The following is a 19,032-nucleotide window of genomic DNA, read 5'->3' on the forward strand; positions in this document are numbered from 1 at the left end:
TCGCTCCCCTCACACTGCTCCGGGACTCACTCCCCTCACACTGCTCCGGGACTCACTCCCCTCACACTGCTCCGGGACTCACTCCCCTCCACTGCTCCGGGAATCATTCACTCAGACTGCTCCGGGACTCACTGCCCTCACACTGCTCCCGTAATCACTCCCCTCGCACTGCTCTGGGACACACTCCCTTCACACTGCTCCAGGACACACTCCCCTCATACTGCTCCGGGACTCAGTCCCCTCGCACTGCTCTGAGACTCACTGCACTCATACTGTTCCAGGAGTTACTCCCCTCACACTGCTCCGGGACTCACTCCCCTCACACTTCACCGGGACTCGCTCCCCTCACACTGCTCCGGCACTCACTCCCCTCACACTGCTCCGGGACTCACTCCCCTCCACTGCTCCAGGAATCATTCACTCAGACTGCTCCGGGACTCACTGCCCTCACACTGCTCCCGTAATCACTCCCCTCGCACTGCTCTGGGACACACTCCCTTCACACTGCTCCAGGACACACTTCCCTCACACTGCTCCGGGGTTCACTGCCTACACACTGCTCCGGGACTCACTCCCCTCACACTGTTCAGGGTCTCACTCCCCTCGCACTGCTCCGGGATTCACTCCCCTCACACTGCTCCGGGACTCACTCCCCTCGCACTGCTCCGGGATTCACTCCCCTCACACTGCTCCGGGACTCACTCCCCTCACACTGCTCCGGGATTCACTCCCCTCACACTGCTCCGGGACTCACTCCCCTCACACTGCTCCGGGATTCACTCCCCTCACACTGCTCCAGGACACACTCCCCTCACACTGCTCCGGGACTCACTCCCCTCACACTGCTCCGGGACACACTCCTCTAACACTGCTCCAGGACACACTCCCCTCACACTGCTCCGGGACTCAGTCCCCTCGCACTGCTCTGGGACTCACTGCCCTCATACTGTTCCAGGAGTTACTCCCCTCACACTGCTCCGGGACTCACTCCCCTCACACTTCTCCGGGACTCGCTCCCCTCACACTGCTCCGGGACTCACTCCCCTCCACTGCTCCGGGAATCATTCACTCAGACTGCTCCGGGACTCACTGCCCTCACACTGCTCCCGTAATCACTCCCCTCGCACTGCTCTGGGACACACTCCCTTCACACTGCTCCAGGACACACTTCCCTCACACTGCTCCGGGATTCACTGCCCTCACACTCCTTCGGGACTCACTCCCCTCACACTATTCCGGGACTCACCCCCGCTCACACTGCTCTGGGACTCACTGCCCTCACACTGCTCCGGGGTTCACTGCCTACACACTGCTCTGGGACTCACTCCCCTCACACTGCTCCGGGACACGCTCCCCTCACACTGCTCCGGGACTCACTCCCCTCACACTGCTCCAGGGCTCACTGCCCACACAATGTTCCGGGACACACTCCCCTCACACTGCTCCAGGACTCAGTCCTCTCGCACTGCTCAGGGACTCACTCCCCTCACACTGCTCCGGGACTCACTCCCCTCACACTGCTCCGGGACTCAATCCCCTTACACTGCTCCAGGACTCAGTCCTCTCGCACTGCTCTGGGACTCACACCCCTCACACTGCTCCGGGAGTCACTGCCCTCACACTGCTCCGGGCCTAACTCCCCTCACACTGCTCCGGGACTCACTCCCCTAACACTGCTCCGGGAGTCTCTGCCCTCACACTGCTCCGGGAGTCACTGCCCTCACACTGCTCCGGGCCTAACTCCCCTCACACTGCTCCGGGACTCACTCCGCTGACACTGCTCCACGTCTCACTCCCCTCACACTGCTCTGGGACTCACTTCCCTCACACTACTCCGGGACACACTCCCCTCACACTGCTCCAGGACACACTCCCCTCACACTGCTCCAGGACTCAGTCCCCTCGCACTGCTCTGGGACTCACTGCCCTCATACTGTTCCGGGAGTCACTCCCCTCACACTGCTCCGGGACTCACTCCACTGACACTGCTGCGGGATTCACTGACCTCACACTGCTCCAGGTCTCGCTCCCCTCTAACTGCTCCGGGACTCACTGCCCTCACACTGCTCCAGGACTCACTCACCTCACACTGCTCCAGGTCTCACTCCCCTCACACTGCTCCGGGATTCACTCACCTCACACTGCTCCGGGATTCACTGCCCTCACACTCCTTCGGGACTCACTCCCCTCACACTATTCCGGGACTCACCCCCCTCACACTGCTCTGGGACTCACTGCCCTCACACTGCTCCGGAACTCACTCCCGTCACACTGCTCTGGGACACATTCCTCTCACACTGCTCCTGGATTCACTGCCCTCACACTGCTCCAGGTCTCACTGCCCTCACACTGCTCCGGGACTCACTGCCCTCACACTGCTCTGGGACTCACTGCCCTCACACTGCTCCAGGTCTCACTCCCCTCACCCTTCTCCGGGACTCCCTGCCCTCACACTGCTCCAGGACTCACTCACCTCACACTGCTCCGGGATTCACTGATCGCACACTGCTCCAGGTCTCACTCCCCTCACACTGCTCCGGGATTCACTCCCCTCACACTGCTCCGGGATTCACTGCCCTCACACTGCTCCAGGACTCACTGCCCTCACACTGCTCCGGAACTCACTCCCGTCACACTGCTCTGGGACACATTCCTCTCACACTGCTCCTGGATTCACTGCCCTCACACTGCTCCAGGTCTCACTGCCCTCACACTGCTCCAGGACTCACTGCCCTCACACTGCTCTGGGACTCACTGCCCTCACACTGCTCCGGAACTCACTCCCGTCACACTATCTCTGGGACACATTCCTCTCACACTGCTCCTGGATTCACTGCCCTCACACTGCTCCAGGTCTCACTGCTCTCACACTGCTCCGGGACTCACTCCCCTCACACTGCTCCAGGTCTCACTCCCCTCACACTGCTCCGGGATTCACTGCCCTCACACTCCTTCGGGACTCACTCCCCTCACACTGCTCCAGGACTCACTCGCCACACACTGTTCTTTGACTCACTCCGCTCACACTGCTCTGGGACTCACTCCGCTCACACTGCTCTGGGACTCACTGCCCTCTCACTGCTCTGGGATTCACTGCATACACACTGCTCCGGGACACACTCCTCTAACACTGCTCCAGGACACACTCCCCTCACACTGCTCCGGGACTCAGTCCCCTCGCACTGCTCTGGGACTCACTGCCCTCATACTGTTCCGGGAGTTACTCCCCTCACACTGCTCTGGGACTCACTCCCCTCACACTTCTCCGGGACTCGCTCCCCTCACACTGCTCTGGGACTCACTCCCCTCACACTGCTCCGGGACTCACTCCCCTCCACTGCTCCGGGAATCATTCACTCAGACTGCTCCGGGACTCACTGCCCTCACACTGCTCCCGTAATCACTCCCCTCGCACTGCTCTGGGACACACTCCCTTCACACTGCTCCAGGACACACTTCCCTCACACTGCTCCGGGATTCACTGCCCTCACACTCCTTCGGGACTCACTCCCCTCACACTATTCCGGGACTCACCCCCGCTCACACTGCTCTGGGACTCACTGCCCTCACACTGCTCCAGGACACACTCCCCTCGCACTGCTCTGGGACTCACTGCCCTCACACTGCTCCGGGACACGCTCCCCTCACACTGCTCCGGGACTCACTCCCCTCACACTGGTCCGGGACTCACTCCCCTCACACTGCTCCAGGGCTCACTGCCCACACAATGTTCCAGGACACTCTCCCCTCACACTGATCCAGGACACACTCCCCTCACACTGCTCCAGGACACACTTCCCTCACACTGCTCCGGGATTCACTGCCCTCACACTCCTTCCGGACTCACTCCCCTCACACTATTCCGGGACTCACCCCCGCTCACACTGCTCTGGGACTCACTGCCCTCACACTGCTCCAGGACACACTCCCCTCGCACTGCTCTGGGACTCACTGCCCTCACACTGCTCCGGGACACGCTCCCCTCACACTGCTCCGGGACTCACTCCCCTCACACTGGTCCGGGACTCACTCCCCTCACACTGCTCCAGGGCTCACTGCCCACACAATGTTCCAGGACACTCTCCCCTCACACTGATCCAGGACACACTCCCCTCACACTGCTCCAGGACTCACTCCCCTCGCACTGCTCTGGGACTCACTGCCCTCACACTGCTCCGGGACACACTCCCCTCACACTGCTCCGGAACTCACTCCCCTCACACTGCTCCGGAACTCACTGCCCTCACACTGCTCCAGGCCTCACTCCTCTCACACTGCTCCAGGACTCACTCTTCTCACACTGCTCCGGGACTCACTGCCCTCACACTGCTCCGGGAGTCACTGCCCTCACACTGCTCCGGGCCTAACTCCCCTCACACTGCTCCGGGACTCACTCCGCTGACACTGCTCCACGTCTCACTCCCCTCACACTGCTCTGGGACTCACTGCCATCACACTGCTCCGGAATTCACTGCCTACACACTGCTCCAGGACTCAGTCCCCTCGCACTGCTCTGGGACTCACTGCCCTCATACAGTTCCGGGAGTCACTCCCCTCACACTGTTCTGGGACACATTCCTCTCACACTGCTCCGGGACTCACTCCCCTCACACTGCTCCAGGTCTCACTCCCCTCACACTTCTCTGGGACTCACTCACCTCACACTGCTCCAGGACTCACTGCCCTCACACTGCTCTGGGACTCACTGCCATCACACTGCTCCGGAACTCACACCCGTCACACTGCTCTGGGACACATTCCTCTCACACTGCTCCTGGATTCACTGCCCTCACACTGCTCCAGGTCTCACTGCCCTCACACTGCTCCGGGACTCACTGCCCTCACACTGCTCTGGGACTCACTGCCATCACACTGCTCCGGGACTCACTCACCTCACACTGCTCCGGGATTCACTGATCGCACACTCCTCCAGGTCTCACTCCCCTCACACTGCTCCGGGACACACTCCCCTCATACTGCTCCGGGATTCACTCCCCTCACACTGCTCCGGGATTCACTGCTCTCACACTGCTCCAGGACTCACTGCCCTCACACTGCTCCGGAACTCACTCCCGTCACACTGCTCTGGGACACATTCCTCTCACACTGCTCCTGGATTCACTGCCCTCACACTGCTCCAGGTCTCACTGCCCTCACACTGCTCTGGGACTCACTGCCCTCACACTGCTCTGTGATTCACTGCCATCACACTGCTCCGGAACTCACTCCCGTCACACTATCTCTGGGACACATTCCTCTCACACTGCTCCAGGTCTCACAGCCCTCACACTGCTCCGGGACTGACTCGCCTCACACTGCTCCAGGACACACTCCCCTCACACTGCTCCGGGACTCAGTCCCCTCGAACTGCTCTGGGACTCACTGCCCTCATACTGTTCCGGGAGTTACTCCCCTCACACTGCTCCGGGACTCACTCCCCTCACACTTCTCCGGGACTCGCTCCCCTCACACTGCTCCGGGACTCGCTCCCCTCACACTGCTCCGGGACTCGCTCCCCTCACACTGCTCTGGGACTCACTCCCCTCCACTGCTCCGGGAATCATTCACTCAGACTGCTCCGGGACTCACTGCCCTCACACTGCTCCCGTAATCACTCCCCTCGCACTGCTCTGGGACACACTCCCTTCACACTGCTCCAGGACACACTTCCCTCACACTGCTCCGGGAGCCACTGCCCTCACACTCCTTCGGGACTCACTCCCCTCACACTATTCCGGGACTCACCCCCCTCACACTGCTCTGGGACTCACTGCCCTCACACTGCTCCGGGACACACTCCCCTCACACTGCTCCAGGACTCACTCCCCTCACACTGCTCCGGGAGTCACTGCCCTCACACTGCTCCGGGCCTAACTCCCCTCACACTGCTCCGGGACTCACTCCGCTGACACTGCTCCACGTCTCACTCCCCTCACGCTGCTCTGGGACTCACTGCCCTCATACAGTTCCGTGAGTCACTCCCCTCACACTGCTCTGGGACACATTCCTCTCACACTGCTCCGGGACTCACTCCCCTCACACTGCTCCAGGTCTCACTCCCCTCACACTTCTCTGGGACTCACTCACCTCACACTGCTCCAGGACTCACTGCCCTCACACTGCTCTGGGACTCACTGCCATCACACTGCTCCGGAACTCACTCCCGTCACACTGCTCTGGGACACATTCCTCTCACACTGCTCCTGGATTCACTGCCCTCACACTGCTCCAGGTCTCACTGCCCTCACACTGCTCCGGGACTCACTGCCCTCACACTGCTCTGGGACTCACTGCCATCACACTGCTCCGGGACTCACTCACCTCACAGTGCTCCGGGATTCACTGATCGCACACTCCTCCAGGTCTCACTCCCCTCACACTGCTCCGGGACACACTCCCCTCATACTGCTCCGGGATTCACTCCCCTCACACTGCTCCGGGATTCACTGCCCTCACACTGCTCCAGGACTCACTGCCCTCACACTGCTCCGGAACTCACTCCCGTCACACTGCTCTGGGACACATTCCTCTCACACTGCTCCTGGATTCACTGCCCTCACACTGCTCCAGGTCTCACTGCCCTCACACTGCTCTGGGACTCACTGCCCTCACACTGCTCTGTGACTCACTGCCATCACACTGCTCCGGAACTCACTCCCGTCACACTATCTCTGGGACACATTCCTCTCACACTGCTCCTGGATTCACTGCCCTCACACTGCTCCAGGTCTCACAGCCCTCACACTGCTCCGGGACTAACTCACCTCACACTGCTCCAGGACACACACCCCTCACACTGCTCCGGGACTCAGTCCCCTCGAACTGCTCTGGGACTCACTGCCCTCATACTGTTCCGGGAGTTACTCCCCTCACACTGCTCCGGGACTCACTCCCCTCACACTTCTCCGGGACTCGCTCCCCTCACACTGCTCCGGGACTCGCTCCCCTCACACTGCTCCGGGACTCGCTCCCCTCACACTGCTCTGGGACTCACTCCCCTCCACTGCTCCGGGAATCATTCACTCAGACTGCTCCGGGACTCACTGCCCTCACACTGCTCCCGTAATCACTCCCCTCGCACTGCTCTGGGACACACTCCCTTCACACTGCTCCAGGACACACTTCCCTCACACTGCTCCGGGAGCCACTGCCCTCACACTCCTTCGGGACTCACTCCCCTCACACTATTCCGGGACTCACCCCCCTCACACTGCTCTGGGACTCACTGCCCTCACACTGCTCCGGGACACACTCCCCTCACACTGCTCCAGGACTCACTCCCCTCACACTGCTCCGGGACATGCTCCCCTCACACTGCTCCGGGACTCACTCCCCTCACACTGCTCCAGGACACACTCCCCTCACACTGCTCCAGGACTCAGTCCCCTCGCACTGCTCTGGGACTCACTGCCCTCATACTGTTCTGGGAGTCACTCCCCTCACACTGCTCTGGGACTCACCCCCCTCACACTGTTCTGGGACTCCCTCCGCTCACACTGCTCTGGGACTCACTGCCCTCACACTGCTCCGGAATTCACTGCCTACACACTGATCCGGGACTCACTCCCCTCACACTGCTCCGGGACTCGCTCCCCTTACACTGCTCTGGGACTCGCTCCCCTCACACTGATCCAGGACTCACTGGCCTCACACTGCTCCCGAACTCACTCCCCTCACACTACTCCGGGACCCACTCCTCTCACACTGCTCCGGGATTCACTCCCCTCACACTGCTCCGGGACCCACTCCTCTCACACTGCTCCCGAACTCACTCCCCTCACACTACTCCGGGACTCACTGCCCTCACACTGCTCCGGGACCCACTCCTCTCACACTGCTCCCGAACTCACTCCCCTCACACTACTCCGGGACTCACTGCCCTCACACTGCTCCGGGACACACTCCCCTCACACTGCTACGGGACACACTGCCCTTACACTGCTCCGGGACACACTGCCCTCACACTGCTCCGGGACTCACTCTTCTCACACTGCTCCGGGACTCACCCCCCTCACACTGTTCTGGGACCCCCTCCGCTCACACTGCTCTGTGTCTCACTGCCCTCACACTGTTCCGGGAATAACTCCCCTCACACTGTTCCGGGACTCACTCCCCACACACTGCTCCGGGACTCACTCCCTTCACACTGTTCCGGGACACACGTCGCTCACACTGCTCAGGGGCTCACTGCCCTCATACTGCTTTGGGACACACTCCCCTCACACTGCTCCTGGACCCAGTCCCCTCACAGTGCTCCAGGACTCACTCCACCCACACTGCTCCGGGACTCACTCACCTCACACTGCTCCGGGACTCACTGCCCTCGCACTGCTCCGGGACTCACTCCACCCACACTGCTCCGGGACTCACTCCCCTCACACTGCTCCGGGACTCACTCCACCCACACTGCTCCGGGACTCACTCACCTCACACTGCTCAGGGACTCACTGCCCTCATACTGCTCCTGGACACAGTCCCCTCACAGTGCTCCAGGACTCACTCCACCCACACTGCTCTAGGACTCATTCCCCTCACACTGCTCCGGGACACACTGCCCTCACACTGCTCCGGGAGTCACTGCCCTCACAGGGCTCAGGGACACACTGCCCTCATTCTGCTCCGGGATTCAATCCCGTTACACTGTTCCGGAACTCACTGCCCACACACTGCTCCAAGACTCACTCCCCTCACACTTCTCCGGGACTCACCCCCCTGACACTGTTCTGGGACTCATTCCGCTCACACTGCTCTGGGATTCACTCACTTCACACTGCTCCAGGACACACTTCCCTCACACTGCTCCAGGACACACTTCCCTCACACTGCTCCAGGACACACTTCCCTCACACTGCTCCGGGACCCACTCCCCTCGCACTGCTCCGGGATTCACTCCCCTCACACTGCTCCGGGATTCACTCCCCTCACACTGCTCCGGGGCTCACTGCCCACACACTGTTCCGGGACTCGCTCCCCTCGCACTGCTCCGGGACCCACTCACCTCGCACTGCTCCGGGATTCACTCCCCTCACACTGTTCTGGGACTCACTCCGCTCACACTGCTCTGTGACACACTCCCCTCACACTGCTCCAGGACACACTCCCCTTGCACTGCTCTGGGACTCACTGCCCACATACTGTTCCAGGAGTTACTCCCCTCACACTTCTCCAGGACTCACTCCCCTCACACTGCTCCGGGGCTCACTGCCCACACACTGTTCTGGGACTCTCCGCTCACATTTCTCTGGGACTCACTGCCCTCACACTGCTCCAGGACTCGCTCCCCTCACACTGCTCTGGGACTCGCTTCCTCACACTGCTCCAGCGCTCACTGCCCACACAATGTTCCAGGACACACTCCCCTCACACTGCTCCAGGACACACTCCCCTCACACTGCTCCAGGTCTCAGTCCCCTCGCACTGCTCTGGGACTCACCGCCCTCATACTGTTCCGGGAGTCACTCCCCTCACACTGCTCCGGGACTCACTCTTCTCACACTGCTCCGGGACTCACCCCCCTCACACTGGTCTGGGACCCCCTCCGCTCACACTGCTCTGGGACTCACTGCCCTCACACTGCTCCGGAATTCACTGCCAACACACTGCTCCGGGACTCACTGCCCTCACACTGCTCCCGTAATCACTCATCTCACACTGCTCCGGGACTCAAACCCGTCGCACTGCTCTGGGACACACTTCCCTCACACTGCTCTGGGACCCACTCCCCTCGCACTGCTCCGGGCTTCACTGCCCTCACACTGCTCCGGGACTCACTCCCATCGCACTGCTCTGGGACACACTCCCTTCACACTGCTCCAGGACACACTCCCTCAAAATGTTCTGGGATTCACTGCCCTTACACTCCTCCGGGACTCACTCCCCTCACACTGCTCTGGGACACACTGTCGTCACACTGCTCCGGGACACACTGCCCTCATACTGCTCTGGGACACACTCCCTTCACACTGCTCCGGGACACACTGCCCTCACACTGCTCTAGGACTCACTGCCCTCACACTGCTCCGGGCCTCAGTCCCCTCACACTGCTCCGGGACTCACTCACCTCACACTGTTCTGGGACACACTCCCCTCACACTGCTCCGGGATTCATTCCCCTCACAGTGCCCTGGGACATACTCCTCTTACACTGCTCAGGGACTCACTCACCTCACACTACTCCTGGAGCAGTGTGAGGGGCGTGAGTCCCGGAGCAGTGTGAGGGGAGTGAGTCCCGGAGCAGTGTGAGGGGAGTGGGTCCTGGAGCAGTGTGAGGGGAGTGAGTCCGGGAGCAGTGTGAGGGGCGTGAGTCCCGGAGCAGTGTGAGGGGAGTGAGTCCGGTAGCAGTGTGAGGGGCGTGAGTCCCGGAGCAGTGTGAGGGGAGTGAGTCCGGGAGCAGTGTGAGGGCAATGTCGGGGAGACAGCAGTGGATCCTACCTTGGAGCAGCTGAGTGCCGGTACGGAGTGGTCTGGAAGTATAGACCGGAGCGGTGATGGTTGTTGGACTGAGGTCTGGCACGGTCTAGCAGATCATGTGCAGAGCCCTGTGCTGAGCTGGTATACTGTCATGTGTATTTGAAATTTTTAACCTGCCTTTCATGTCAATCCTTTAACAATGTCTTATTTCTAAGCTTATTTGAACTCCATAAAGTAATACATCTACACTTAATGGTAAGATCCTGGGGAGTGTTGCTGAACAAAGAGACCTTGGAGTGCAGGTTCATGGATACTTGAAAGTGGAGTCGCAGGTAGATAGGATAGTGAAGAAGGTGTTTGGTATGCTTTCCTTTATTGGTCAGAGTATTGAGTACAGGAGTTGGGAGGTCATGTTGCGGCTGTACAGGACATTGGTTCGGCCACTGTTGGAATATTACATGCAATTCTGGTCTCCTTCCTATCGGAAGGATGTTGTGAAACATGAAAGGATTCAGAAAATATTTACAAGGATGTTGCCAGGGTTGGAGGACCTGAGCTACAGGGAGAGGCTGAACAGGCTGGGGCTGCTTTCCCTGGAGCGTCGGAGGCTGAGGGGTGATCTTATAGTGGTTTACAAAATTATGAGGGGCATGGATAGGATAAATAGACAAAGTCTTTTCCCTGGAGTTGGGGAGTCCAGAACTAGAGGGCACAGGTTTAGGGTGAGAGGGAAAAGATATAAAAGAGACCTAAGGGGCAACTTTTTCACGCAGAGGGTGGTACGTGTATGGAATGAGCTGCCAGAGGAAGTGGTGGAGGCTGGTACAATTGCAACATTTAAGAGGCATTTGGATGGGTATATGAATAGGAAGGGTTTGGAGGGATATGGGCTGGGTGCTGGCAGGTGGGACTAGATTGGGTTGGGATATCTGGTCGGCATGGATGGGTTGGACCGAAGAGTTTGTTTCCATGCTGTACTATGACTCTATGACTCTACCTTGTATTCCTCTTTCTGTCCAAGATTTGTACCTCGGTACCTGTAGCTATGATAGCACCATAACAGGCAGACATTGTCAAAGATTTTCACTGTACTTTTCCGATGGAGTAGACTGGACAATAAGGTTATTTTATCCTATTCTATTCTTGAGCTGCATACCACTATGATCCATTGGAGGCCATTCAAGGGACTGCTGGGGAGATCTTTGAGTTACATGATGTGAGATGTGCACTTCAAGAAGATCATGACTGGGCCTGTTAGCATTCCCATGTTCTCATCTATTTCCAATAACCTTTAATTCCTTGCCTAACAGGAATCCAACCCTTCCATCAGTAATATATTCAATGACCTCAATCCTACAGCCTCCAGGTTAGAATATTCTGAAGTCCCACAACTTTCTGACAAACACTAATGTATCCTTATCTCTGACCTAAACTGGTTCTTCCTAGTTTTAAAACAGTGAGTCATAGCTCGGGAGGTGCCCACGATGGCAGGCATATTTTCTAAGTCTACCTTGTCAAGATTATTCAGGATCATATAAACTTCAATCAAATCACTCCTCATTTATCTATAGTCCTAACCAATCCAGTTTCTCTTCATATGTCAGTCTTGCCATCCCAGGGATCAGTCTGGTAAATCTTTGTTGCACGCCCTCCATAGCCACAACATCCTTCCTCAGATGAGACAAAAAATGCCCAAAGTTAACCAGGCTTGGTCTCACCAAGACCCAGTGCAATTACAGCAAAGCATCCTTGCTCCTCTACTTGAATCCCTCTCACTATGAAGACCAACATGTTTTGCCGTCTTCACCATCTGCTGGACATGAATGCTTACTTCTAACACCCATTGCATTGTCTTTTCCCCTTTCTCAAACTGTTGCCATTCAGTTAATAATCTGCTTTTATGTTTTTGCTACCAAAGTAGATAACCTCACATTTTTCCACATTATACATCAACTGCCATGCATTTGCCCACTCACTCAACTTGTTCAAATCATATTGAAATATCTCTGCATCCTTCTCACAACTCATGAACCCTGCCAGCATTGTGTTATCTGCAAAATTGATGTTATTACTTGGAGCTCCCTCATCTAAATCACTAATATGCATATTGTGAATAACTGAGGTCCAAATACCAATGTTTGGATCTAATATTATTCCAAGTTTCTCTTATTAGCCATGGTCAGGCCATCTTTCCTGTTTTATTTTTAACTTCACTGGGGAGTACTCCCCAAGGATTTTGAGACATTGTCAATTGTCTGCTGCAGACACAGTCACATCTGCCATATGATCCAGATAAGACACTGAGATGGCACACCACTGCACAACATATGTGTGCACTCTTGTCTGAGGACTGCAGACCAGCATGGCCAGTTGTCTTGCTGTGTGACTACACCAATTGCCATTCTAAGACATAGGAAGGAAAGGCAAGGCATGCATACTGCTGGAATGATTAGATTAGATTAGATTAGATTACTTACAGTGTGGAAACAGGCCCTTCGGCCCAACAAGTCCACACCGCCCCGCCGAAGCGTAACCCACCCATACCCCTACATCTACATCTACATCTACATCTACCCCTTACCTAACACTACGGGCAATTTAGCATGGCCAATTCACCTGACCTGCACATCTTTGGACTGTGGGAGGAAACCGGAGCACCCGGAGGAAACCCACGCAGACACGGGGAGAACGTGCAAACTCCACACAGTCAGTCGCCTGAGGCGGGAATGCTGATATATCTGAGGTCTAAGAGGGCACTGCTAGGCAGCCTGCTCTAAGCTTGGGGTGAGGTGCCTGTCTCTGTGTGATAACTGCATGCAAAGTAGCTGGGTGCTGCTGTTTGCTGGTGTGCCCTGGGATACAAGTCTTGCTTCCATGGCATACTGCCAGTGCATTGAAGAGGTGCCAGGATTGTGGTGAGGGTTGGCTGAATGTCAGGTGCCAATGTCTTTGGAGAAAAGGAACATTCACTGGGGCTTATGAATTGTGTCCCAGGCTGCACTTTGGCCGTGGGCAACATCGAGCTGATTTGGAGAAAGTGGCATGCTGGATCCAGGAGGTTCCCATCCTGGGTTCTATGATGGCGAGTTTGTTGGGTGTGCTTGGTAAGATCAGATGCAGAAGATTAATGAGGTGAGGTGGGCCATCAATGGGAACCTAACAAATGTTAATCACTATTAAATGGCAACTCGCTGCTATGAAGTGAATATCTCAACCTGAGGTCGGGCTCACTGGTCTCGATGCTGTGAAAATCTACAGAGTAAGTAGCGAATGGGGAAGAGGGGGCAATTAATACAATGGATAACTGGAAAGAGGGAATTGTGGTTGGAGCAGCAGTTTGGAGGAGGAGATCGTTGAAGATGGAGCTGCTCAGCAAGGGAAGGGTGATGAAAATATGGAAGGAAAAGGCTAGGATACAACTTTACAATATTTAAAAACAAGTGAGAAATTGACATGAGAGGATAAGATATAATTTTAAAAAGGGCAGATGTATCCAACATGTAACATAGGGCCACCAGGGTGGCTCATAACAAGCATAACACAGTGACCAGAAGACTATTTTTTCAGTGAGGCATTGGAATTTGCAATGTTAAAATTTCAATATATTCTTATAAATTTCTTTCTCAGTATTAATGTTGACATTGAAGTCTGTGGGAAACTGAGAGAATATGTAGTATGGTTTTTGGAAAGTATATGCTTGCCAACTTGCTAGCATTTTTATAGTATTTGTTATAAATCAGAACAGTGGCAGTAAATAACAAGCAAAAAATAAAAATTATAACTACACTTTGCTATATTCCAGACTTAAATTCCAAGCTTGTGTATACACATCTGAAAATCTGTACATGGTAAATGATTATCAGGCTCTGATAACTGATTAACATTATGGCATTTGATCTAAAATTATGGTATGCTTACGTCCTCCATATCTGGCATTTAAATGGAAAATGTCATTACCTCATAAAAGAGAACACTTGTAATTTCTTTCATATACCATTTAGTCACATTTGAACTTCACTGGAATTGTTATGTGAAGGATTGTTAAGTGTCAAATCCTGCAACAAAACTGTCTAAAATATATTAGCTTAAGAGTTTTATTCTTGCATTTATCAACTGAAAAAAAATTGAAGTGTGGCTATTGGAGTTAGATGATGAAATAGGAAGCTCTAAGGCATCAATATAAAAATCTAATTGATTCAAATCGATATTAATTTACAACAGTTTTCCAATTTATTTTTCTTGCCAATTTCCTCCTCTTCCTCCTGAGGGTATCAGTCCTACTGTCACAATGTTCTCTCAAGTCCCTGTCAAATATATGATCAGTCAAGTGTGAAATTTGATCATAAATGTTGGCAAGGAGAAAGCAGACTATTGTGCTACATGGGGCATCACACAATTTTGGCCCCACCTGACATCCACAAACATGTACGCCCAGCAGGATAGTGATCAATATAACAGAAAGCATCTGCTGCCTATGAAACCACAGCATAGAAGGCTTGAAGATATAGGAAGCATAGTGGTTATCTTATTAGCCGTGTAATCCAGCACTAACGATCTGGAAATGTGAATTCAAACCCTGCCATGGCAGCCAGCGAATTCAAATTCAATTGAATATGTTTGGAATTAAAAGCAGGTATCCGTAATTGGATCTATGAAGCTATTGGATAGTAGTAAAAGAGATATCTGGTTCACTAATGCCCTTTAGGGAAGGAAGTTTGCTGTCATTACCTTGTCTGGCCTGTCTCTGACCCAAGGTCCACAGCAGTGCAGTTGACATTACCTGTTCTTTGACATGGTTTAACAAGCTCATAACTTTTATTTGAGCAGACAGTGCACCGCAAACATCTTAAGGACAATTAGGAATGGGTGATAAATATTAGCACTGCCCACATCGTCATGGTTAGCACAGCTACCTCACAGCACCAAGGAGCAAGGTTTGATTCCAGCCTCGGGTGATTGTCTGTGTGGAGTTTACACATTCTCCTAGTGTCTGCATGGGTATCCACTGGGTGCTCAAGTTTGCACCCACTGTCCAAAGATGTGCTGGTAAGGTGGTTTAGCCATGCCAAATTGCCCATAGTCGAGTGTATGGTGCTGGAAAAGCACAGTAGAAAGTGAGGACTACAGTTGCTGGAGATCAGAGTCAAGAGTGGGTGCTGGAAAAGCACAGCTGGTCAGGCAGCATCCAAGGAGCAGGAGAATCGACGTTTTGGGCATAAGTCCTTCACCAGGAATGAGAAGTCAGGAATCAGGAATGAAATCTTCTCATTCCTGATGAATGGCTTATGCCTAAAATGTTGATTTTCCTGCTCCTCAGATGCTGCCTTACCTGCTGTCCTTTTCCAGCACCACATTCTGGACTCTGATCACCAGCATCTGCAGACCTCAATTTCTCCTTTATAGCCCATAGTAATGAGGATATACAGGCTAGGTGGGTTAGCCATGGGAAATACAGGGTTACAGGGATGGGGTAAGGGGTGGGTCTGGGTGGAGTGCTCTTTGGAGGGTTAGTGTGGACTCGATGGGCTGAATGGGCTTCTTTCACACTGTAGGGATTCTATGTTCAATTGGTGTTATAATTCTATGAATGAAAAATGAGCACCTTTAGATGAAGAGAAGGAAAAATAAATGGACTAGGGAAGCAAATAATATTAAACACACAAGGAGTAACTCCTGCAAAAAATATTTTAATGGTTTTAATAAGTGCAGGATTAGTGCTTTCTTCCATCAATTCTTGGAACCACAATGGACAAGTGGGAGTTCACCACGTATAATAAATGAGTTTGTAAAGAAAAATAACAATTTCCAAAATTCATATTGACTACACTGCATTAAACACTTCATACATAAGAGCTAGAGATTTCCAGGGTGCACTGACCAACATTATGCCTCAACCAACATCTTGTACCTCATCGATGGGTGTTTTTTTGAATGTAAACTGACTTTGCAAGGAACACAGAGGACACTGGCCAGGAGCATCTCAGGGAACTGAAGAAAATAGTGAGCAGCTAGACTCAGTGCTGCCCTAGCAACTGTTGTTAGAACTGAGTGTGACGCCAGATTAGGGTAGAATTGCAACAATTATCATTCACTGTCTAGACCCACTCTCAAAAAATTTGGATAAGATACTCAACAGTTGTCTCTATCCATAATGGGAGGTCTTTTCTGAAAAGTTGGTTTTGTATAAATGAGAAATGAAAATACTTTCAAGGAAAGATTTAACAGAACAATATATAGAGGATAAATAGCTAAAAATACTTAAATCCTTGTTAATCAAGTAATTATTACTTGCAAGATAAAATATTTCGTATTGTTGCTGCAATTTATCTGTAAAAATATCATATTCGAGCCAATGAGTCTTCCCATCTACAGTGAAGTGATTATTAAAAATATATAATATCAATATTCTGTATAAAATTTTCAGAAAAAAAATAGATAGGATAATTTGAAAAATAACAAAAGAGAACTTTTATTGGCTCAAGAGGTATAGAACTTGAGTGGTAGCTAATCTTTCCAGTAATCGTGTAAATCTTAAACTCATACCCATACAGTTAGGATTAACTTCACAAATATACTGTGCGGGTACCCCATACTGTACATTTAAATCTCATCCTCATGCTCTTTAGACAATAACATAAAATGGCAGATATAAATCTTTACCACTAACACACAGGAACATAAGAAACTTGAGAAATGGAAGGAGGAGCAAGTCCTAAGGTCTCATGAGCAAGCTCAGTTATTCAGGAAGATCCCAGCTGCTGAGATCTTGGTCTCAACTGAACAATGAACACATTTCAACAGCTCAGCCTCTGCAGTTCTCCAGATTCAAAATTCCGAGGTTTCATGAAGCTCCGAGAGAATGAAGTGGGTGATGCCCTTTAATTCAAGAACCTAAAACAGAACAATACCAAAAAAAACCTTGAGAAAATTAGGGAATGTCTGTGTAGAAAGAGAAACTGAGGGAAGGTCACAGACCTGAAAAGTTAACTTTTTCTCTCTCTACACAGATGATGTCTAAGCTGCTAAGTATTTCCCAGTCTTTTCTGTTAATACTTTGGATGTCCAATGTCACAGGTTTTTGCTTTCACTATAGTTCTGTAACAGGGAGGTTAGGGTGTGGACCAGGTTTAACTGGCTTTTCCTTGTTGGTTCTCTCGCCAGCAATATGACCTATGGGAGTGGACAGCTTGATCAATAGTGGTGCTAATATTAGTGATAAACATTAAGATTCTCCCAAACAGATTACACTCTGTTGTCTTGTCACCCTCATGTTTCTTCCAGTGGTCCTCAACATGGAGGAGCACTGTGTCATCAGGTGAAAGAAGACAGCTTGTAATAGTCAATAAGATGTTGCCTTGACCATGTGTGACCAGATGCCATGCGAACTACACTGTTCAACTGACTCAGAATCTTACATATAACATTTTTCTAAATTCCAGAGTCTGTGCCTAACCTGCTCAATCTTTCCCCATAGGAGAACACTTAAATCCCAGGAATCAACCCATAGAAGCTTCTCTGAATTGCCTCCAATGCAAAAGATAAAAAGATTAAATAAAAAGATCAAGACTGTAAGCACTCCTCCAGTTCTCACTATCTCCCTGTACAGTTACAGGATTGCCAACCTGCTTATAATAAAGGACAACATACTACTTCAGAGTCATAGAGTCATCATACAGCACGGAAACAGACCCTTCGGACCAACCAGCCCATGCCGACCATAATCCCAACTAAACTAGTCTCATTTGCCTGCACTTGGCCCATTTCTCTCCAAACGTTTCTTATTCATACACTTATCTAAATGTCTTTGAATATTGTAACTGTATTCGCATCTACCATTTCATTCCATACATGAACCATTCTCTATGCAAAAAAATTGCCTTTTTTAAAAAAATTGCCTGTCTCCGCTCACCATAAAAATCTACTTCTTTGTCTTGAAATCCCCCACCCTAGGGAAAAGTCACCTGCCATTCACCTTATCTATGCCCCTCATTGTTTTATAAACCTCTGTAAGGTCACCTCTCAACCTCCTATGTTCCAGTGAAAAACATGCCCAGTCTATCCTTATAACTCAAACTCTCCAATTTTAGCAATATCCTGGTAAATCTCTTTTGAATCGTCTCCAGCTCAATAATATCCGTCCAATGACTGGGAGACCAGAACTGCACACAGTATTCTTGAAGAAGCCTCATCAATACCCTGTCCAACCTCAACATAACATCCCAACTTCTATACTCAAAGATATGAACAATGAAGGCAAGTGTGCTAAATGCCTTCTTTCTCACCCTAACTACTTGTGGTACAAACTTCAGAGTTATTTGTCAGAACCCCTACATCTCTACATCTCCCTTTCTAAAAACTGCTTTTATCTGCATGCAAACTGCTTGTGTTTCATGTACAAGAACATCCAATTGCCTCTGTACCACAGCATTCTGTATTCACACCCATTTTAAATGATACTTTGATGTTCTGTTCTCTCAAGCAAAGTTGATAAATTTATATTTTCCCAAATCAAACTCCATTTGCCAAATTTTTGCACATTCACTTAACCCCTAATCTAGAAAGTCCCAACTGCCAATTGTATCAGGCCCGTCCCACAGCTAAACCACAACAACAATAATCCAC

The sequence above is a fragment of the Chiloscyllium punctatum genome, chromosome 2, assembly GCF_047496795.1.
Source record: "Chiloscyllium punctatum isolate Juve2018m chromosome 2, sChiPun1.3, whole genome shotgun sequence".
In the NCBI taxonomy this organism is placed as follows: Eukaryota; Metazoa; Chordata; class Chondrichthyes; order Orectolobiformes; family Hemiscylliidae; genus Chiloscyllium; species Chiloscyllium punctatum.